This window comes from Coturnix japonica, chromosome 5 (genome assembly GCF_054131305.1).
Source record: "Coturnix japonica strain WE chromosome 5, WE-NBRP24, whole genome shotgun sequence".
In the NCBI taxonomy this organism is placed as follows: Eukaryota; Metazoa; Chordata; class Aves; order Galliformes; family Phasianidae; genus Coturnix; species Coturnix japonica.
Genome location: NC_140667.1, coordinates 17923808 through 17945728, shown reverse-complemented (window position 1 = coordinate 17945728; position 21921 = coordinate 17923808). Strand labels below are relative to the sequence as shown.

At 35.6% G+C, this 21921-nt stretch overlaps 1 protein-coding gene across 28 annotated transcripts in view; it reads left to right on the top strand.

The window, feature by feature from the left end:
- SOX6 (SRY-box transcription factor 6) overlaps positions 1–21921 on the top strand; it is a 389870-nt gene that overhangs the window by 81150 nt on the left and 286799 nt on the right. For 26 of the 28 annotated variants that reach the window (XM_085548565.1, XM_032444750.2, XM_085548579.1 and 23 more), the window contains one exon: positions 5226–5296. The gene's annotated coding sequence lies outside the window, so the exon portion shown is untranslated. Of the gene's footprint in view, positions 1–5225; positions 5297–9577; positions 9652–10413; positions 10606–21921 lie in introns of all 28 variants that reach the window. The other 2 variants (XM_085548573.1, XM_085548572.1) reach the window with 2 other exon arrangements.

Genomic DNA, 21921 nt, shown 5'->3' with positions numbered 1-21921 from the left:
TGTGAGTGGGCATAGTGAGTTAATGCTGCGCTTACCTGTATACCTTGGGCTATCATGGAGGTTTTTGCTATCTTGAACCCATGAATTAGAGGTGGACTTCCTCTTCTCCCTTCAGCCTTGCACATAGTGTGGTGTATGACTTGTGGTTCTTATTTACTTGAAAGCTTGGGTGTAAAGCTTATCAGATCTGAAATGCTAGTTATCTTCGTAGCATGTGAAAGAATAAATACATATCTAAACCATCCTGAAAATGAAAGAAATACGTATTTTTGGCACTTTCAAGGGGATGTCACTCCATAAGTAGTGACTCTTATTTATTTCCATGGGAACTATAATAAAGAGAACAATAACACTACTTGGTCAAGCAAACTCTCAGTTTCAAAACTTCACTTTTTGATGTAGTCACCACTAGGTATGCATTTTCACCAGCAATAAGCAATGCCCTGCATGCCATGTTCATGAAACTTTTTAGTTTTTTTTTTAGTCTTAGCCCAATGCTATGTGAAGATCCAGCTAATGGACCTTTATTTTGTATTCTATGCTTGGGTCCTGTAGTGATTGGATACTTTATGGATATGCAGGGATACAGCAGAGAAACCTTCATGAGCTGCTCGTTGAATATATAATGTGCATTTTTCAAATGCATCTTTCTTTACAGAAGGGATTGCAAAAGGTGCTTATAGCCAGTTATTTAATATAATGCTGTAAAGTTGTGTCACTACTGAGCGATACCCTTTTGGGAGGGACAATGGACCAACTGTCTTGTGAACCACACTGTGGGCTTTGGCAGAAATGGTGATGCTTCTGGTGTTCCTTTTTTAAGAAGCTGTTTACAGAAGCACCATCTATTGTATGCGTATGTCAACATGCTTTTTGTAGACAGATGTGAGGTTGCTCTAAACTGGAATTCATGTAGTTTACGTAAGTGCTAACCATAGCTAAACTGGATTAGAGTGGGTTTGTGGCCACACATCTCATAGTGTGGGCAGAGTGAGCTCACATCTCCCTGCAAAGCAACAAATAGTTGCAAGCCTATTTTAGGTGTAAGCCTAATTTCTGTAATAATTACATGACAGCTTCTGATACGTAGAAGGGTAGTGTGTTGCTCTTACAGAAGAAATACAAATTCCTTCTTATGAATGGGGACGTAGGAATCACAAAGAATGACCCTTGCTGAAGGTTGTGAAGAAAACCTGTAGCAAAGAAGTGACTGAGTCTCAAGATCTGAGTTTAGTCCAGACCAATGTTTACCTCATGCACCATGTTCTTATTCTTACCTTGCAGTGTTGCAACATTTCACAAAGACAAGTGCTGGAACAGATAGTATGTTCTGATTCCTCCTTTGCTGGATCATTTAGCTGGAATCTTAATTGCAGGATACAAAAATCTGAATGACGATAAATTCTGAGAGTATTATAAAATGCAAAGTGAATTTTTTTTTGTGATAATGAATGGAGCATAAGAGAGTACACAATTTAAGAAGATAGCAAGGGTAGTAAAATACAATCCTAGGCCACTGAGAAGTGACAAGAAAGGACAACAACAGGATCTGTCTCTTCTGTAGCAGCTCTCATCTATAGTAGTTTGTTTTCTTTCCTATCTCAAAAAGATTGTGTATGAAGATTTTTCTGCATTCAGGTAAATCAGCCTTCAATGACTAGTCTTGTAACTGTGCCCTTTCGCTCAATTAAGTAAAATTTGTAGAAATCCAACTCAAAAGGTTTCATCGTAATCAACCTTCTGCCCCTTCATTTTTGTAATTGTGACTATGAGCCTACAGATCATTAATGTTGTTTTAATTGTGAAATTTGCACATTTGGTGTGTGAATTTGTGACTATTCAGGCCCTGAATGTGTAACTTCATTTCTGTATTATTCTTTATTCTCATTTCACATCATGCTATAATTCTGAAAATAGTTTTTTAACAGTTGTTGAATGGTATGTATTTTAGTCCCAGAAGCCCACAATGATAGGCCACATTCTCAAATGATATAACACGATGCCATGCTTTTTACTAAATAACTGCTTCCATTTTTTACTTGCAGGCTCCTTTCATGCTCACTTTTGTGCACAAAAAATACAGGCTACCTGTATTTCAGAAGAATCAAAATATGTTAATACAAGATTTTATGGAATTAGTTTTTTATTTTTTATTTTTTTCCCATGAAGTAGCAAAATATTAAGAAAACTAAACTCTGTTGGAATCATTAGAGCTGACATTTTTTAGGAAGAAAGAGAACTATTTTATAATTGACTTCATAAGCAAATAAATTCCAGTATTTATGGAATTTTCCTTGGTTTGTAGAAGTTTAAGAACATCAGTATGCTTTATCTGTTTCAAGTACAGGATTCTCTTGGTCTCAATATGTATTTGCAAGATGAGCAAAAAGCACCTGAAATTGGGTTATGATGTGCTCTTACAGCTTTGCTTTTCCACTTTACTGTGGGATAAAGATGCAAGAAGCTTTCCAAACAAGCATGTAAAATAGCTGCAGGTACTGAGAATGTTCTGAGAGCATTCTGACTGCAAAATGCCTGGCTGAATTTTCTGATGAGACTTGTACCAACTGAATCAACAGAATACTTTTTAAAAAAATCACTGTATTTTTGTATATATTTCTGCAATGACTGTTCACCTGTGTGGTTGCTTGGAAAGTGAAAGCAAAAACAGATTAAGCCAATAGAATACGGACTAGACTTCTGAAAAGGCTTGGTCTTTCTTCTTAACTACAGTGGAAGCTGGCCTCTCAAAAGCTTTAAAAAAACATAATGCAGGTCTTTTATCAATCATAGGGACTGTACACTGTTAGGCATCCACATACATAGATTGCATAGGATACAGCTAATGGAAGTTTTGTATTAAACTTCTTGATGTTAGTGTTTGATGGAAAGGGGGCTTTTTACATGAAGCTTTAAAAAGGGGAAACCTAAAATAAAACAAACAAGCAAGGCTCATTATGGAATATCAGAACTACACGTATAGAAGAGAGGAGGGGAAAAAAAGCAACTTATTCATTTAATTATGACTGACGATTTTTTTGGTCTGTTTTAGCAGTGTTGTTTGGTTTTTTTTTTGAGCCAGAAACCTTGCAATGTAAAATGAGTCAAAGCAGTGAAAAACAGGTGTCATTTTTCTCCTTCTAAACCCCAGGTACCTCATAATTGATTCGTCAATATGAATGTTTCTGAACAATTAGTATTTATGTAATTTTACTAATACTTTGGTTGTGTTTGCAGAGTACTACTATCACCGAACTCTTGATTTCTTTTGAATGCCCAGTATGTAATGCTCTGTATCATTACATTTACCAAGGAAATGTGGCTGAAGAAAAAGTAATTTTTGATTTATTATTATTTTTTATGGTGTACTAAATAAAAGTCTTGCTCATATTATTCTATTTTGAGAAGACTGGGCTTTTGGGGGCTAGGTTTTTGTTTTATTCCCCATTGACTGGCTGTATAGTAAGTTTCCAGTTCCAAGATGTTATCTGAACACAAAACTCTAATTTGCTCACAGTCACTTGAGTATGGTTAGCCCTGTTCTTTGTGTCTTACTCACATTGTTGCCCTAAGAACCAAGGCTTCACAAATGTCTTATTCTGCGAGATTTTTTTTTTATTTTTTTTTTTTAACCATATGAAACTTTTTCCTGGTAGGTTAACAGAATGCTAGAGCAAAATTTCATATTTTGTATATTTAACCTCTACCCCTAATTGCTTGTACAGAATAAAGGTTTGGTGCTTTGTTCCTAAATTCTCTGCATGAGGTGGTGTGCATTAAAGTGTATTTATACTCTTTCAGATTAATTAACTGTGACCTTATGAACCACTGTCCTTGTTTAATTGGTGGCTCCAAAGCACACTAATGGCATAAATCAGCTGATAATGAGATTCAGGCTTGCTTTTAAAATATATAATAACACAGCATTGATACAGCAAATGAGATTTGGTGACTTTCTGTTGGTATTACAGGAGAGAAGACACAATTAAATGTGTACTTTCAGGGTGGGGGAAGGCTAGGTCGGAATGAATAATATGCACTTCAGGGTGGGTGTATGAAATAAGGAGGATATTCTACATCAAGATAAGTTTGGTATTTTCTCCTTGTCTCTAGGCAATGTGCAGTACTGGCTGGTGTACTTTAGGATACAGAAATGTTGTGGGAAGGTGTTTCTTAAAGATTACCGGAGGCTAATAAAAGTGATGATTTCATCTTAAATATAGTTACATGTTTTTAAACTAACCTTACACCCACTGTTTTACGAACTGTAAATTAATCAGATAGCTTCTGGAGAACAAAAAGGTTTTGACCTAAACTAGTTGCCCAGGATCCATTACTATTTTCAGTTTAATGTTACCCATATCCATCCTCACATTTTGGAAAGAAAACAAGGGCTCTGCAACAAAGTTTCTTTGTTTTCCTAAGAACTAAAAATGTGCTGTATGTAGACCAAACAATAAAAATAAACTACTGAACTACCTTCTAATGCATGGGGGTTCTGGAGAGAGGAAACCATGGATATTTAGAGGCATAAAGTGAGTCATTGTGCTAGTTAAAGAATTTTATAAGGCGAGCTCTGTGGGTTTGAGTTGCATCTGCTACCTTTCCAGCTAGAACTGAGAGGTACGCAGGAAAAAGAATGTTGGATTTAATCATGCCTTATAGTGAACACATTGTACTTAGATTAAGCTTCTGACTGGGATCTAGACCATACCAGAACAAAATTGTCAGTCTGTCTTTCTGTATAAATTTTGTCCCAGATGGGTACCAGTGAAAAATGCCCTAGCAGTATTTTAAACCAGTCAAGTTGCAAAATGCTGCTAACAAAATACTTTTAAAGTGTAACAAATGTTCTGTAACATGCTAAAGAAAACAACGGCAACAAAAACAGTAATCAAAAGAAAGCCTCAACACTATTTCTCTTATTAAAAGATAACCATGCTTGCATTTATGACAGTTTCTATAAGCTGCAATGGTCTGGGTTGCTATGGTGTGAGGTGTAGAACAATGAAATAATTGTTCCTCTTGGTACTGGCTTCCTGGAAACAGATTCTGTGTAAATTACTTGGCTGAAGTGGTCACAATAGTATTGTGTGCTGCTTTATTTAGTACATAGTTAAAAATCATAATTATTCCATAATAATAAAAAAAAGGTAACATCAGTTCTGCACTTTCTTTTATTTTAACGTTTGTTTTTTTTTTTCTTCCCCCTTTTATATTCTCAGGGCAGTTTAATGAATTCAAAAGCAACCTACCAGTGATTTCTGGGAGCTGGGCCTGATTTTCTTGTGTATTTGTAAGTATTCATTGAACAATTTTTCTGCTGTTTTTGTCTTTCTGATACTATCTCAACACAACAAACGGGAATTATTTTAAACTATTTATTATAATGTCAAAGTTTTAAATTCTTCTTTTATTAAGGAATATACTTCACTACTTGCAAACCTTCTGTAGTTTGTTTCTGCTACCAGCTTAAGCTTATTCACAAGGGCTACAGATACTTGACTTAACAATGCATATTCACACTATTTCAAGCTTCATTTAGTCTCTTTTTATAATACTCGTGAGAGTACAACACATCAGTTACAGTTGTTGATAGCAATATCAGTGTGTCTTGCTGTTGTGATGCAAATTGTTTCTGGAAGTGAACTGAGGCTGTGATTCAAGACTGACAGGACTTTTAGAGGAAAAGTTACTTGGGTTGGTGGAGGAAACACTAGAACAACTGGTATCTGTTGAATTGGGAATGTATTTATAATGAAACTGGAGAAAGCTGACCTTTATGGTCACAGCAAAATGGCTGAGAGTGCAGTCATTTAGGCCAAGGCCCAAGAATATGGTTTAGCATATGCCCAAGTTCAAATAAAGTAAATGGGACTAGATCTTTGCATAAATGCTTTGAGAAAGGGAAAGTTAGGGGAGAGGATATGAGAGTAAGACACTTATTTATACAATGAATAGAAAGCTTTCAGAATTGCTGTTTTGGATAGTCTTCAGTCTTAGTCAAGTATAATAAGGAAAATCTAATGGGACTTAGACTTGGCATGATATAAAGTATTGCAATACCTCTTGTATGATGTAGTATAAATGAAACCAATCTATGCAGCCTGTTCTCTTAAGTCGCAAATATAGTTTATGAATAAATATTTATTCAATCATTTGTGGAAAAAAGATGTTCACAGAACTACATTCATCAGGGAAAAATATGTCTGTTTCTCCTCTCAATATGGCAATGTGTTCAATTTGTACTGACCCTTCCTCTTTACAGATGTTTTTTTCTTTTTTTTTGTGGTTTCACTATTATATTTGTAGTTTCCTTCATTTGTAGGTCAGTAGACATTTACATCTTTTTATTGAACATTGTCAGTCACATTTAAAGAAAATATTGTTATCAAATAAAATAATTTTTAAAAAGTATAACCTTTGTGGGGGGGGAAAAAATGAGATGGCAGCATATGGCAGTTATGGGGTGATTACCAAATAGACAGGGAGGAATTTTATGCAACTTTTCCTGGCTTTGCCACTATGTGGTTTTTCAAGCCATCACATAGGCTTTTCTATGCCTCACTTTTTCTCATCTATGAATGGAAACAGTAATGTATCAGTGAATACAAACAATACCTATTTATACTTCAATAGTCAGCATGCCTTCTAGTCAAAGCAATGGAATAAATACTGCAGTAGATTCATGATTAACACCTGCTTAACAGGCTAATTGGATGAGAAAGTGTAAGTATTGTTTAATTTAAGCTCATGTAGTAGTGTGAATTTACAAAGTGCTTCAGCAATTGTATTATAATATTATAGAATACACTGTGTTGGAAAGACCTTACAAGGATCATTAAGTCCAACTCCAAGCACCACACCTGACCACCCCAGATGCAAACCCTATGTCTGAGCGTTGTCCAATGCTCCTTAAACTCTGGCAGCTTGGCACCATGACCACTGTCCTGAGGAGCCTGTTCCAGTGCCTGAACACCCTCTGGTGTATAATCTTTTCCTAACGCTCACCCTACCTCTCCCCTGACACAGCTCCATGCCATTCATTTGGGCCCTGTCGCTGTTACCAGAGAGCAGAGCTCAGCGCAGCCATGTGGCCTCACCTCAGTTCCTCTGCTCTGGACTGAGCAGACCAATGGGCCTCAGACACTACTCATATTTCTTGCCTTCCAGACTCTTCACCATGTTTGTTGCCCTCCTTTGGACATCCTCTAGTAGTTTTATATAAACTCCTGATCTGAATCTTGCCTGTCTTGGCTTACGAAAAAGTTGTCCAGTGAGAACTGGAAAAAAAAATTTAACATGAAATGCACTTTTAAAACAATGTTTGTGTTTGGATCAACCAAATAACTAGCTAAACTGTGTTGAGCAATATGGACTATTATCTCACAACTGTACATTGCCTTTTGCAGAAGAATTTGAAGCATTTTAAAACATCTAGCATATTGTGACCATGAGAGCTGAAACGTATCTAGTATTCTTACCAAAGAAATCAAGCAAATAACTATGAAATAACTCTTAAATGACCTGCAGTCAAGTCTTTTGTAGATATTTTCTGCAAATTAGATTCTGTTACATTGACAGCTAATGCTGCTGCTGACTGATTGTATTCTTCAATTAAAGGACTTCCTTTGGTGTTTAGCCCTGTGTATTTGGGAACGTATGCAAATGCTACATTCACATATGCTGAAAATAAAGTGTAGGCTATACAGCTGAATGACACAGTTCAGTGTCTCCTCACATGCTGAAAACAGGATTGAAGTTTATGTTCTGTATGAATATAAGTTTAGATCTTAAATAATTTTCCATTGTACCTGTCTAAACTTGAAAATGTTCTTTAGGTTTCAGTTCAGCAGATATAGACTCCTAGTATTCAGCAAGAGTGATATGTATAGTGTCATAAATTTCCACTGTGCTCTATAGGCTATTAGGACAGCCTGTTACCTCAAGGATCTTTCAGTTTAAAAGCTTTGTTTCTACAAATTCATGTAACTTGACTGTGGAAGCTGATGAGAATGGGATCAGGATGTGAGACTGAACAAAACAGCCCTAAGCAAATAATACTGTGTAAGACGGAGTCTTTGGGGGTTGGTGTGGAAGGCAGAAGGTTTGTATATATAAATAGTTTTGAGAAGATTCAATTCAGTGCAGCTCTTAAGAATGATAAGAGAAGTGTACAGCTTTAACATGTCATGCTCTAGTGCTCGGGCATAATTGTGCAGCATGTTTGTTTGATCTGTACTCCAGACAGAAGGAGTTTAGATCAGTGCTAGGAAGGATTAATCTTTAAAACAATCAGGTTTTGAATATGGGGATACAACAAGATCAGTGAAACAGTGCTATAGGTCTATACTGCAGCTATTTAATCTCTAGGGGCTATAATAACTTTTTCCTTAGATTGTTGAAAGTTTTGTCATAAATGCATTCTGCTGTAACATGTAATTACTTGGATCATCCAGTTCAGACAAGGTTTTTTTTTTTTTTTTTTCTTTGTCATATTTGGCTACTTTTGTTCAGGAGAAAACAGGATTGATGATTCATACAAAAGTAACTTTCATGGAAAATTTGACATTTGTGCTTTTGTGTTATGCCCACAGAGTAATTGTCCTAACTAAAGGTTACTTTTTTTCCCAGAATGTGGTCTTGACATGGTTTAATTTATTTAACTGTTCTCAAGTAGTTTTGTCTAGTAGGAAACTGCAGTGGTTATTTAAAGTAACAAAAGGTAAAACAAATGCCTTCCAATAGCATTCATGTCAAATGAATTTTACTTGTACATCAGCAATTATATATACTTATTACTAGCAGTTCATTTTTTGTGCAAACATTTTATTGTGATGTGAGTGCAAAGTGAAAACTCTGTCAAAGGGAGAAAAAGAATCTGATGTGAACTGTGGTAAGGCCAACAAAACTAACTCCAGTGTCCAGAACTATTCTAGTTCTTCAATAAAAAGCAGGAGCTATTTTTTGAAAAGTTTAATAACAAAAGTATAAACATGTAGAGAGCTCACACATAATCATACATCGTAACACAGGAAAAACTGATAACGTGAGTAGGTAAACTTTGTCAGTTCTAACACTTCAATCAGCATATGATCAGAGTACTTTTTGATTCAAATTCATTCATCCTCATTTTTTATAGTGAAGGCAACTCCTATACTTCTTTAGTTTGATTTAAAATGTTTTATTTAAAATGTAGAGACTGTCTTTATTTACACCACCTGACCAAATAGATTAGTGCTTTGTATTTGTTACAGCTTATATGAAATGAAAAAATAAGTTGTAGACTACAGACTACTTGATGGACTGAGATAAGGCACAGTTTATTTGGAGTAAGTGGAGGCACGTGGCCTTGGCACTATTGAGCTTTATGGGATTTATCAATAATATTTGATAGTCTTCTGAATTACAGATAATTCATTTGGGAAAATATAGTGTCCACACTTTCTGGATAAGCACTATGGTGAATTCAGTCTTTAACAAGTTAATCTCTGTTTTCCTCTTCTTAACACTGGTCAAGGAGATGTGTATCAGATTGTCGTTTTATGGAATTAACTGATTTTAAATTCCAATTTAGAGTGCAAAGGGGTGCCTAACTGGAAGCTCTGTTTGCTGCAGCATCCATGACTTTTCAACGTATCTATGTTGGAGGTATCGGAGCTCGTTTTCCTTTTCTACCTACTGTCATGCTAACTTTTTGTGACATACCAGTGTAAAATGATGCGGCTGCACTGTGATCTAGCCCCTTGGCAATTTGAAGCTCTCTTTTCCTGGGATTATTTTATAAATGGTAAAAATAAACTGATGTAGTAGGAAACTGCCTTTGGTTTTATGCAGTGCTCAAGCTACAGTAGCACATAATTTTTCTCATAAGGAAAAAAGTCAGTATGTACTTATACTAGATGTATTTCAGAGAGACTCAGTTGTGTAGAAACAAAACGGAAGGGAGAAGGGCATTTCTTTAAACTTGAGTAGTGCTTGGCATGCAGGTGTCAATATACATTTGTTAGAGTGGGCACAAGGAAAGAATAGATTTCTGCTGTCCAGTGCTGTGCAGTTGTACCTGAAGAGAGAAGTGCGTAGGAGAAAAGACTGGAGCCCTCCTCTCCTATCTTTGCCTCTTGCTGAGATGTCTGATGGACTCCTCTGTGTGAATTTTTCTAAAGCTGTGTGCTTGTGGAAGGTCATCTAGGGACTTCTGGTTCTCCTAGTAGGACTTTCTGTTGCGCGATGCTGGCACCGAAGCATGTTCCTATCTGAGTCTCCGTTTACCTTCAGAGTGCAGCAGATGTTATTTTGGCTGCTTCTTTATTTACTGTGCAGACTGTTTCTTGGTAAATAAATAGATATACAGTGCGCTTATGTCGTGGAAGCAATGTGTATTGTATTCATTTTAGCCACATTTTCCTACAGTGAACAAGAAGACTTCCAGGATTTGATTTTTAACAGACTTTCTTCAGTATCTTTATTAATGAAGAATGAAATATATGCCACAAGAGATAATATACAAAATAACAATTTGCATCAGTATACAGCTACAAGGTTCATCATACTGTTGTGCCATCAGAGTTCTTAAAACTAGTCAAATAAGGAGACCACAGAAAGGTGAGTGCCATCTAAAAGGCTCCTGAAGTACTGCACAAAGATGGAGATGTGTATGTGGGTTTTCCTTACTTTTTGATGGAGTTTAGCCATTCAGTGAGGGTGCTGCTAGAAATACTCATTCGAAGGATTTTTGTGCTCTGAATACAAGGACTTGCTCCACTACTGCTCCATACATATGCTACTCTAAATCTATCTGCTCTCTAAAAAATGCTTTGCGAATTCAGTAAGGAAAAAATGGAAATCCTTAATCAAATATTTCTTTTTCTGCAAGAATGAAATATACTGTTCAGGTTGAACAAGGTGCTGGAGGGAGGTGTCTGTTAGGAAGTATTTATGCTAAGAACCTGAAATAAGAATACGGAAGCTTAGTATTTGTAGAAGTCCATACTCAGACAGAATCCTATAGGTTTTCTGTATTGTTAGGTGGAGAAAGAATATTTTTGGAAGAAATGGTTGTTTATCTCAAAACCAAAGCTGGGGGTCACTTAGCAACTAGATCTGAGGAAACCTGTAAAGAAAACTTTCTTCAGCCTTGCAGTACGTTACTATATAAGTGATGCAAAGGATTTCTTATTCTGTGGTATGTGTAGAGAATACCAACTGTTGATGTGAGCATTAACTTTTTGAATCACATTAGTTAAAAGGTTGAGGGTTATAAAATGCCTACAGACAGCTTCATTTTCTCTGTCTTCCTAATGCACATACACCAATGTCTGTTTGATTCATTTATTGACATAAAACAGAATTGCTTAGAACTAACCACTCATTCATCATAATCACAGTTACAGGAGGATATGGGCTAAGAGGTTAACTGCTTGCTAGATGTATCAAGGTCTTTGGTATATACCAAAGCCTGACTCAATAGAAATTTGATAATGGACTGTTGAAGGTAAAACATAAGTGTTAATAACTAAATAGAAAAATTGATGAAGACTATACTGTAAAATACATTTCTAAAGTTAATTAAAAAAGAGCTGATCAATTAAAAAGAGCTGATCACAGTGAAGCCCCCTTTAAAATGTTACTTTAAAATATTAAAGACAAGATTGAGCACAAAAGCTGATTTTAAAATCAGTGCATATATTATTAAAATTCATTTTACATGAAAAGATTTTGCTTCTTGACTGCACTTTAATAATGAAACTATAAATAAGGTGGACAACTTCATTTTTACTTATAGGAGTTTAAGTTTGTGTACAATGAAGATGAATTAATGTTTAGGGTATCTACATTAACAAGGCATTTAACAAAATCAATTTGAATTAACTGGGAGCAGCTCGCTGTTCTTAATACGTGTAAGGGATTCAGTACTGTGCATCATAAAATATTCAAAGACTATGCTTAGTTGTGTAAATACCATATTATCTTTATGGGTTTATTAGAGATTACTGCATAATCTGAAACTTGGTCTGAAGGATGCTCCCTGCAGGAGCCAAGAAACCCCAGGGAGTAATTAATCTAATTCCCTAGTGCTAAAACAAAGAAGGTTTTGTGCATTTTTGAAGTGTCACCTCTCCTGCCTTCCCAGTGAAACAGCTCACAAAATGTAAGACTTCATTCAAAGTTCTTATTTGTAATATGAAAATAAAAGTTTGATTTAAAAAATAAATAAATAAATAAAATTTAAAAAATGACTTCCATGTGGATATTGGTAGGAATGGAGGTCTGAGTGGAAGACATGGGCCTGCAGATGAACTGAATTACTGTAGGGCACCAGAAGGAAGACAAATGCCTAGCTAATCAACTGGCCATGTATTTGGAATTCTTACTGCTGTATTATCTATTCTTTCTGAATACTGTCTTAGTATTCAATATATAGTACTTTTTGTTTGTTTGAAAACTACCTTGTTGCTTGGGAAGCCCATCATTTGTTTCCCTGGTAACACTGAACTGCCGCTAGATTTGTTGGAAGTGAGCAGAGTAAGGTGCAAGCATCTGCAACCTAAATGTTTAGCTTGATGTAAATTTAAAAAAAAATAAATCATTCCCTCCCAGATCATTTTTTTGGGGAAAAACTGTCTAAAATGTGAGTGATGCTCCTGTAGCAGGCACGAGGGATCAGAGATCTTGTTAACCTCAGTGTCTGTGGTCACAATCCTTGATCCTATTGTGGCAAAAGTTTATGAACGTTACATCAGGCTCATGATTAGTCAATCCATCAGGAGAAAGCAGGCAGCCCTCTACATTTCAGAGACAAAGAAAAATGTTTCAAAATGCACCTGGTGTATTAAACAGTTTTTTGAAGTTCACTTAACTCACTTTTATTTCTCCTGAATTTGAGATCTTATTTAGAATTGAACTATCTTAATAGGATATACGCTATTGGTTTACTTTATATTTTCTGTTTTCATTTTATGTCTTTGGTGTTTGTTTGTACTATTGAAATTTTATTTTACTGTTCCATTTTTATCAAGTGATTACAGTTTATATAAAATCCTGTAGCAAAAATAAGAAGCTGAAATTTTTCTAAGATGCAATGCTCTGTACTTGTCAAAAGCAGGTTTCATGTTACCCTGCTGCTTCTTAACCCAAAACTCTTGAAGTACGGCTACAAAGTTTTAATTTGATGGGACGTTTCCTTCTACAAATCATGAATCAGATTTTTCTATAAATTTTCGAAAAGCCATTTCCCCTACAATTGTCTTGGTCTCTCCCCCAGCCCATATCTGCTAATCAACAGTTACATATAAGAGCTCGTTTATCCTATATTGCTTATAAGTTTTTATAATGATAAGTTTTTATCATTGTGAGATTACTGTTTTTTTCATTGTTTACACATTAAGGTGATGTCCCATCTGAGGAAATAGTTCTTATGCATCCTAAGTTCTTTAAAGCCTGTCAGTATATCTATATTTGTAAGAAGTAGAAACAGGTTAGAATGCACCTTACTCTGATCACTTCCAGATTCTTAAAACTCCAGATTGTGAAATATGATCAAGAATGCTTGTGTGTATTCTGTTCCATTCTTGCTGCTTCAAAAGAACTGCAGGACCTGTGTAATATCACTCCAGATTCCTAGATTTGTATGTTTGTACAAATTTGTACACGTGCATCCTCCTCACAGGCCAATTTACTTGAATAATTATACACTTATTGAAAAAAAATATATTTATTAGTTCTTTTTCAGTCAGTTCTTTTAAACTGAGTGTATACATTCTTATTACCACAGGTCACAGTATAGATTTAAGTCTGTGCAACATTCAGCAGTGAGCTATGACAATAACCTATGTTCTGTTCTCTTAAAAACGCTTAGGTAGAGTTCATGCATTTGAGGAGTGCTTTTTAAGGCTTTTAAGGCTACGGCAGCTCTTTTTTTTTTTTCTCTGCAAAATTTTCCTTACCTCTAGTGGTTTGTTTCTGAGTGCGAATAACTCCTTCATTCCTCCAAAACAGCCTTCTGTTTGTGATGGCTGTTTCTTTATGGTTTTTCCCTCGCCCACCTGTCTTTAACTATTTGGTTACCACTTGAGTGCTTCATCACTGAGATTCAAACCTCATTGTCCTGTAGCCATTGTTGCTTAGCAGAACATCCTTGCTTGCTTCTCACACAAACACACACAAATAAATTAATAACTGAGTGGAACTCCTCCTCCTCTATGCTCCAGAAGGAGCTGCTCCAAAAAGAAGCCATTTATAGTATCAATAAGCTGCTTCTCCAAACCATGTACAGATGTGTTATTCAACCAGTTAATATTGGGGTAGTTAAAATCACCCATTATTATTTTTCTGGCAGATTTTGCCACTTCATTAATATCTTTCAACATACTGAGTTGCTTGGCTGTTCCTTCTTTTACATGGCTTATATCATATCATGCCATCACAGCATATTCTGTAGTTTTGAGTTAATTGCCCAATTAACAGTGGTATTCATGAAGTGCTAGGAAAATTCCACAACTAATGATTTGGACAATTTCAAAATAGGTTGGTATTTCATAGTTTAAAATGTCAAACATGCCAATAGCTGCAAGTGTAAGACTGTGCAGGCTTAGAACCCAGTAGCTGAAAAAAATCTCTATCACAAAAATCATAATCTAGCCCTCAGAAATATGTTTCCCAGCCCCCAGTATTTCCATGTAGGGATGTTCTGCACTACCCTAATTTCTCTGCAGGCTGGCTAAATAGGAGCAGGATATAAAAACCTCCTTAGCTTCTCTGTGTTTTGAGGAGATGAGGAATAAGACCCTTCTGGCAGCATGAGTGCTTCCTCAGTTGCAACCTGGCTGCAGATGAAGTCTCTGGCAGTGCTGGGGAAGCTGCTGTAGCAGTGGCTATGTCTGACAGGAAGCAGGAAACTGGAGATGTGTGTGGCTGGAAATTAACGAGATTAGCTAGAGGAATTTGTACTTTTCTTTCCTATTGCCTGGATTAGGTAGAGATATTAACAATATGTAGTTAGCTTTGATGGGCCATTGTTTCCAGATGCAATGAGAGTTGCCAATAGACTCTCTAGGCAGTGATCTGATTTTTGTTTTGTTTCACCAGCTGCCATGCAGAGATGCCAGGGGATACACTGCCCACCCTTTTCACCATTTCTCAGCACCTTCTGTGCCATTTTGGAGTTCTAGGACTGAGGTGATGCCATGGCCTGGTCTACGAAATCTGGGGATGTGTTGGGGTTGTTAAATAATTTTATTACCATAGACCACGAAAGAAATGATTCCTTTTTCTGCTTTGAAATTCAGATTCAGAAGCCTGGGTACAGAAGCTAAAGGATCGGAAACTTAAGGTTTATTTGTTACATTTTATACTGTTAGAACAGTTTGAATGTCACTACTTAACCAGTCTATTGAGACTGTATTGGGGATCTAATGCAATCTATTCAGAGGTATATGCATATGTGGTTGAGGCCCTAATCCAGTAAGGTCCTTCGAGCACCTTGAGGTATTTCATTACAATTGACAGGAGTTTAAAATCCTGTGAGTGCTAAGAATTAAATTGTACTGATTGTATAAATATGGCTATTGATAAGTTTTATTAATTAAATAACTAAAATATAATGTTTTTTAGATCTTTTAGTCCTTGGTGATATGCTGGATTCTTTAAAGATGTTATTATTTGCATTTTATAAGAAAAATACAGTGAATTGTCTTAACTTGTTCCACTTGGCAACTCAGCAAACTAACATCAACATTTTTCATCGGTATTCTGTTTAGAGTTTTCTAAACTGAACAGTATAGTGGTAACAGCTCATTTTTAGATGCTATTACAGTTCTTTCACATCTTTATAGTACTGTAGTAAAGCTGAATTTACTAGCTACCTTGAAAGTGGAGTAAAGCAGCATTAGAATCTACATTAAAGTGATTCAGTACTCTTTAGAGAAAAGCCTTCTTAACTTGAGATCAGATACAGTATGTATTTTGGGTGCAGTTTTTTAGGGATTGCCAATAAACTTGAATACTACCAACAACAGCTGCTTTTTTGAAATGCTGTTCTGTCCAGCCTATTGGAATTTAGGGGAATTTGCTTTGCTTTGTAAGCACATGTGATCAACATTAGCATTCAGGGGAGCTGCACCTGCAAACGAATGGGAGGCTATATCCTAGAGACTAATTTTATGGTTTGAATTAGTAAAGGTGGGAGGGATTGCATAGCATGTGCTTGTTTCTTTTTAGGAGTACGTACATAGTACGTCTACTTAGACATGTACAACACTCATATATATATATTGTCTACTTGTCTTTTCCCATGGCTGTTCAGATTCTTTTAAATTTGAGCACATAGAGAGGATTCTTTTTTGAAAGTGTTCAGTTAAGAAAACACACACCCTTCAAAGGCTGTAGTGTCTACATCCAAATAAGTTGACCTGCAGTAGGCAGAATGGTTACTGCTCCTGGCTTTGTTATGGTTTTGAGCAGGTCATTTCATCTTGGTTTCCTTACTTAATTTATTATTAACTATTTAACATTTTTTATCTATTCCCTTATCAGGAAGAGCAAAATCTGATGCCCAAAATAGGGGTCAGTGGAAGTCTCCAGGAATGGCTGTAATACTGATTATCGCACTTATAAAAACTATTGCAACTACTTCTTCTTGCAGTAGGTGCTGCTTTAAACTATAGAGATATGACTCCAACAACCCTCACAACCTTTAGAAAATGTCTTACTGCTTGTAAAGGATCCAGGTTTCGGCACCTTTTATACAGAATGTAAATTATATGCTTTCCTTAGTCCTCTCACCACCATTGTTCATAATTTTGCACCAGAAACTTACTTTCAGATGAAATTGTTTGTAGAGATAAGACCTGTTTTCCTGCCAATCATAATTTTAGAGAATTTTGCATCTATATGGCAATGAAAGAAGAATTTTCAAAGTTATGTTTGTGTAATGTTTGGTCATACTTCTGCTGTTCAGAACAAATAGTGCAGTCAGTGTTCATGAAAGAAATGCCTTCAGCACTTTGAATACAGCAGCTTTATGTTACTTAATATGTGACAGCTTTTTGAAAATATTTTTTTTCAGATCAAATACAGTAAATTAAACCGCAGACTTAATAAGACCTGAGAAGGTTACCAATAAATACAAATGTCAAACAGGAAAATATTAAAAAGCTGAAGCTGTCTTTTTCAAATGGTAGCTGCTGATTCTGTTAAATTTTGTTTAAAAGATCTTCTATTCACCAAGCAGTTGCACAAATTCTCCAAACTGAAGAAGAACAAATGTAAATAGCAATTGACCATTCACTGCTAACTAAATAGTGATGTTACTGTTAATGACGATAGTGACAAATGCAGTGTTACAAACTGAAAAGAAGAGGATTATTTTTGCATTTAAAAAAGAAAAATAAATAATGAAGAAAATAACTTCTAATAACTCTTAAATAGTGTAGGTATAGATAACATAATTTAAGATCCAGATCTAGAAATAATTCTGCATTTTATCCAGTTGCAAATATTGAGGGTATATTACTATAATAAATATATTACACTTTTTCTTTCTTAATTAAATATCATTGTTGATAATAGCCCAGATTGCTCATATATTTGGATGATAGATATTTAACCCTGATGTTAGGAATTCCCAAATAACCAATTGTGGCTGGAAGTATTCCACTCCTGCCATACAGTTGTGCATGCAAAAAGGCATTGAAATATGTCATAACATATGTAATCCTGTCAAGGGAAGGCCTAAATTTTGTTATTAAAAGGAAGACTCAGCTAAGTAATCTAGTTTTCTGTCCAAATCTACCTTACAATTCATCTCCTAATTCTGACTGAGCTGAAGATCTCTTTGATGGTGTTTCAAATCTGTTTGCAAAACCACATTTTAAGCCTACTAGACATTGCCAAAAGAAGCCTTGAGTTCTGCTGTCCTAAACTGTTCTTTCTCCAAAGTTAGGGGTACAGAAATAGGATTATAACAGTTAGTATATTTTTTGTGTGAAGTGTGAAAATAACATGATATTGTGGAAGGCAGAATATTTATACATATGCGTATATATATATATATATATATATATATAAACATTTATCTCACCAGATACATTTTGTGAAATAGCCTGTTATGTAGTGCTGATAGCCAGTACGTTCCAAATAACAGTTGTAAAATCAAGTAATGAATTCCCTGAGAAAAGAATGATTTCTACTTGTATCTATCTACATTACACTGTCTCTGTTTTACTGTCACGTTTCTAGCAAACCAAAGTTCATAAATGCTAAAGACTGAAGGTGATTCCAGAGATATCCCATTCTTGGTTAAAGGGTTCTGCTATATCACTGCTAGGACAAAAAAGTAGAGTGCATCTCCACCAGCTGCAGAGAAAGAAGGTGATTTGAATGTTAATGAAGGACAGAAGTTTCATGGTAACAGAAAAACAGAGGCTCTATAGATAAGAGAATATTTTCCCAGGATGTCTCAGTCTGCAGTTGTTGTAACCAGAGGAAGTAATATTACTAAGGAAGTATTTAAATGTCTTTAATAGATACTAGATGATGAAGTGGAGTAGTCATTATATTCTTATCCAAGAGTTCTATTGAATTACAGTCTTTTGAGAATATCCACTTAGTCCTGTTTCTAGACTCACAGTTAAATTTGGGCATCCTTTTAATCTGCAGAGTTCCATATACAAAAGATCTCTCAGAGAAGTTAAAAATAAATAAGTAAATATTGCTGTTTAATGTGTTGATAAAGTTCCGAATTTAAGTATCATTCTCCTAGCTCCCGCAGTCTGAAAAAAAATCCTGGATTTTACAGTATTGTTGTTCCCTTCTCATATTTCCACCCTTGTTTTGGACCTCACTGTGCCCTATAAGGGGTCATAGGTTTTGATACAAACGTAATAATTACTTTTTACTCCTCCTTACTCTTTTAGTTCTGCTTTCCTTACAATGTTTCATGAACCCCTTAACACAACTGAATCTTTTTAAATATCTGACCCATTGGTAGTCCTGCAAATGCAAACTGGCATGAACTTTCTTGTCCTTCCTGTAAAGAAAAACTATGTCAATCAAAAACATCAGTGTCTTTTAGAGTTTTAGACAACCTGCTTATGGCCAAATATATTTAAATGTCTGGTTATCTCTCATTTGTAAATGTTGTGTATGGGAAAATACATATATATTTTGCTTGTTTGCTCTTGAGCAAATTAATGGAAAAAGTAGTGATGAGTCCACAATAATAACACTGAATTGCTTGAATCCTTACTGGGTCACATTTGGGTCTTGAGCCTGTAAAAGGTACAGCATTTCCTGCCCATAAAATAAGGGAAGTAATCCATTGTCATGCTGCTTACTTCTCTCCAAGCAGAGACATATATGTGGTTGCCAAGCTCTTTGGTTCAACCAATCCCAGGTAATTCTACTCACAATTCTCTAAGACTGGAAAATTGTATATACAGTTTTGGGAATTGTTTCTTTGAATGCTATTTTGAATCTGGTCAAGGACAATGATCATTGCAGTTAAGTACTGCTAAGTTTTGAGTGACAAAACGCCTTGGCAGCAGCCACAGGCTGAAGACATAGTTCATTAAACGATACTATCCTAGAAACCCAGCATAACACATGTGAATGTGCTGGATCTCTGATAAGAGAGCATCATCTGGACAGACAGCTTATTGCCAAGGGAACAATATCATTTATATATATATTATACATATTATTTGTGTTTGTGTGTGTGTGTATGTATATAAGGTAGTTGCAGTATTTTTTTTTTTAACAGCATGAATCTGTATTGGCATAATAATATCCAACAACCACTTTATTATTTATTTTTTTATTTTTTTTTTATTTAGCCTTTGTTTTGCACAGTTACAGGTTTACAAGTTCATTACAATTAGTTTAATTGTGCTAGTCTAAACTTAGTTTTATTACCTCTAAACTATATCAAAATAACTTTTGTGAAGTCACATTTGCATTATTTCATCTCAGAAAGTTGATAAAAATGTCAATTTTCTCATGGAATAAAATATGCAGATGATCCTTATTTTTTCTCTGTTTTTACACTTTTGTGGGGAGATGCCTAAGGCTAATTGAAGATGGATATAGAAGCTAAGTGAGAAAAGCTCCTGCATGATGAGCTTTGGAAGCTGAGACATGTCATCCCGTTCTTATATTTAAATATAATGCAGTCTGTTGTCATGTGCTAGTGATGTCAAATATCATCTGAGCATTCTTAGGGCTATCTGTCTTCATGTGCTACTGGCACATGTACATATTTCTGTCCATTTTTTGGGAGGTATGTATTGGGCTTATGCCTCTGTTAACATTCCTTCCATCAATTCTGGATGCAGGCCAGATCTACCAGCACGAGAATTTTATATGTTTCATATGTTAGTATGATGACTTAAAAGGGCACTCCCTAATTCCTTCTAGCTAGGATTTCTTCATTTATTCTGTATTACAGTGGGAGCGTTTCTTCTTTTGAAACAATTCTTGTCAAACTGTTTTATCTCCTTGATTTCTTCTGTCAAGCAGTATGGGACAGGAAGGTCTTTGGTACAAATGTTAGTTAGCAATACTTCTGTGCAATTACTGTGTTAAGAAAAAAGGTATTAATTCTCAATGCTTGTTTTCTTACAATAGAAGATGTGTACAAATTAGGTATGGATTGTAAATCAGAGTTCTTATCATTAATTCTGCAGTTGAGTTTTTGTTCATTATTTACATCTTGGAGAGATCTAATTCTGGAGAACAGCTGAGTAGGAGGACCCTGCTCTGTAGTCAGCTCTGACTGATAGCTTTGAAGCAGTCTCCCATTCTGTCTGTGAAAATATATCATTCTATAATAGATGGGATTTGCTGGACACACTCTTCTTGAAGAAATGGACAAGTTAGCAACATTTTCCACTGGCACATCTCCAGGGCAAAATATTTATTACAGTTCTTGTATATCTGTTTCATCAAAATGTTTTAATTTTTGTCTTAGTAACATAAGAATCTTAACCTGCTTACTGGGTAAACGTAGATGCGTAGTTAAAAGTGGTCTCAGTCTTTGGCTGCAGAAGTATATTATTCCAGAACACTTCTAAAGCATCTGAAGACTTAAGAGCTGTAGTATCACTTTCAGAATGCTGGTTTCACTGTGCATATCTAGGGGATGCTTCAGATACCTGCTGCTGATGAACTCAACAATAGACCATCCCAGGACTCTTCATGACCGTGAATTTCTGCCAGAAATCTCAGCAGGCATTTCTCAGATTTTTTTGCTTTACATTTAGCAAAAGATTGAGAGCAGAATATACAGAATTGTGGCTGTGACATTTGCTTATGGATTGCTAATTTAGATGAAAATTTCTAGTCAATTCTTATTAATATAAATCCTGCTGAAAGTTCCTAGTAACTGTGCTTCTGAGAATCCAAGTCACTTTTAAAAACAGGAATGAGAATTCTTATTCACTGATGCATTTGAAAGCTTTCTTTTGGGTCTCTTAAAGTCCATTATGAGATTTCTGTTGAAAACAGAACAAACTGTGCTTTGCTCGCTGAGCAATTCAAAGGTTAATCAGCTAACTACCTTTTGTGTAGCTTTTCTGAAGCCTAGTGCTCAGTGAAGACCAGATCACTCTTTCACCATTTCCCACTCTTTATACTGTTTAGAACACTGTTTCAGTGTAACATGGTGATGGTGACAGGTGTAGCGCTGGTTTGCCCTGTGAGCAAGTAACTTAATATAGTGCATGTCTTCAGTGGGAAACCTCTGTGTTCTGGGCAATAGTAAAGGTAGGAAAGAAAATGTATTCTTTGATTTTTAAAGTCATAGTACCAAGCAGAAAAATGAGCTTTTTGTTACCTTGTTGCCTTGAGCTGGGTGGTAGGATGCCACTTTTTTGTTTTATCCTGTAGTGTTCCTAAAGCCTTCAGGACATGTCTTCCTGAAGATTT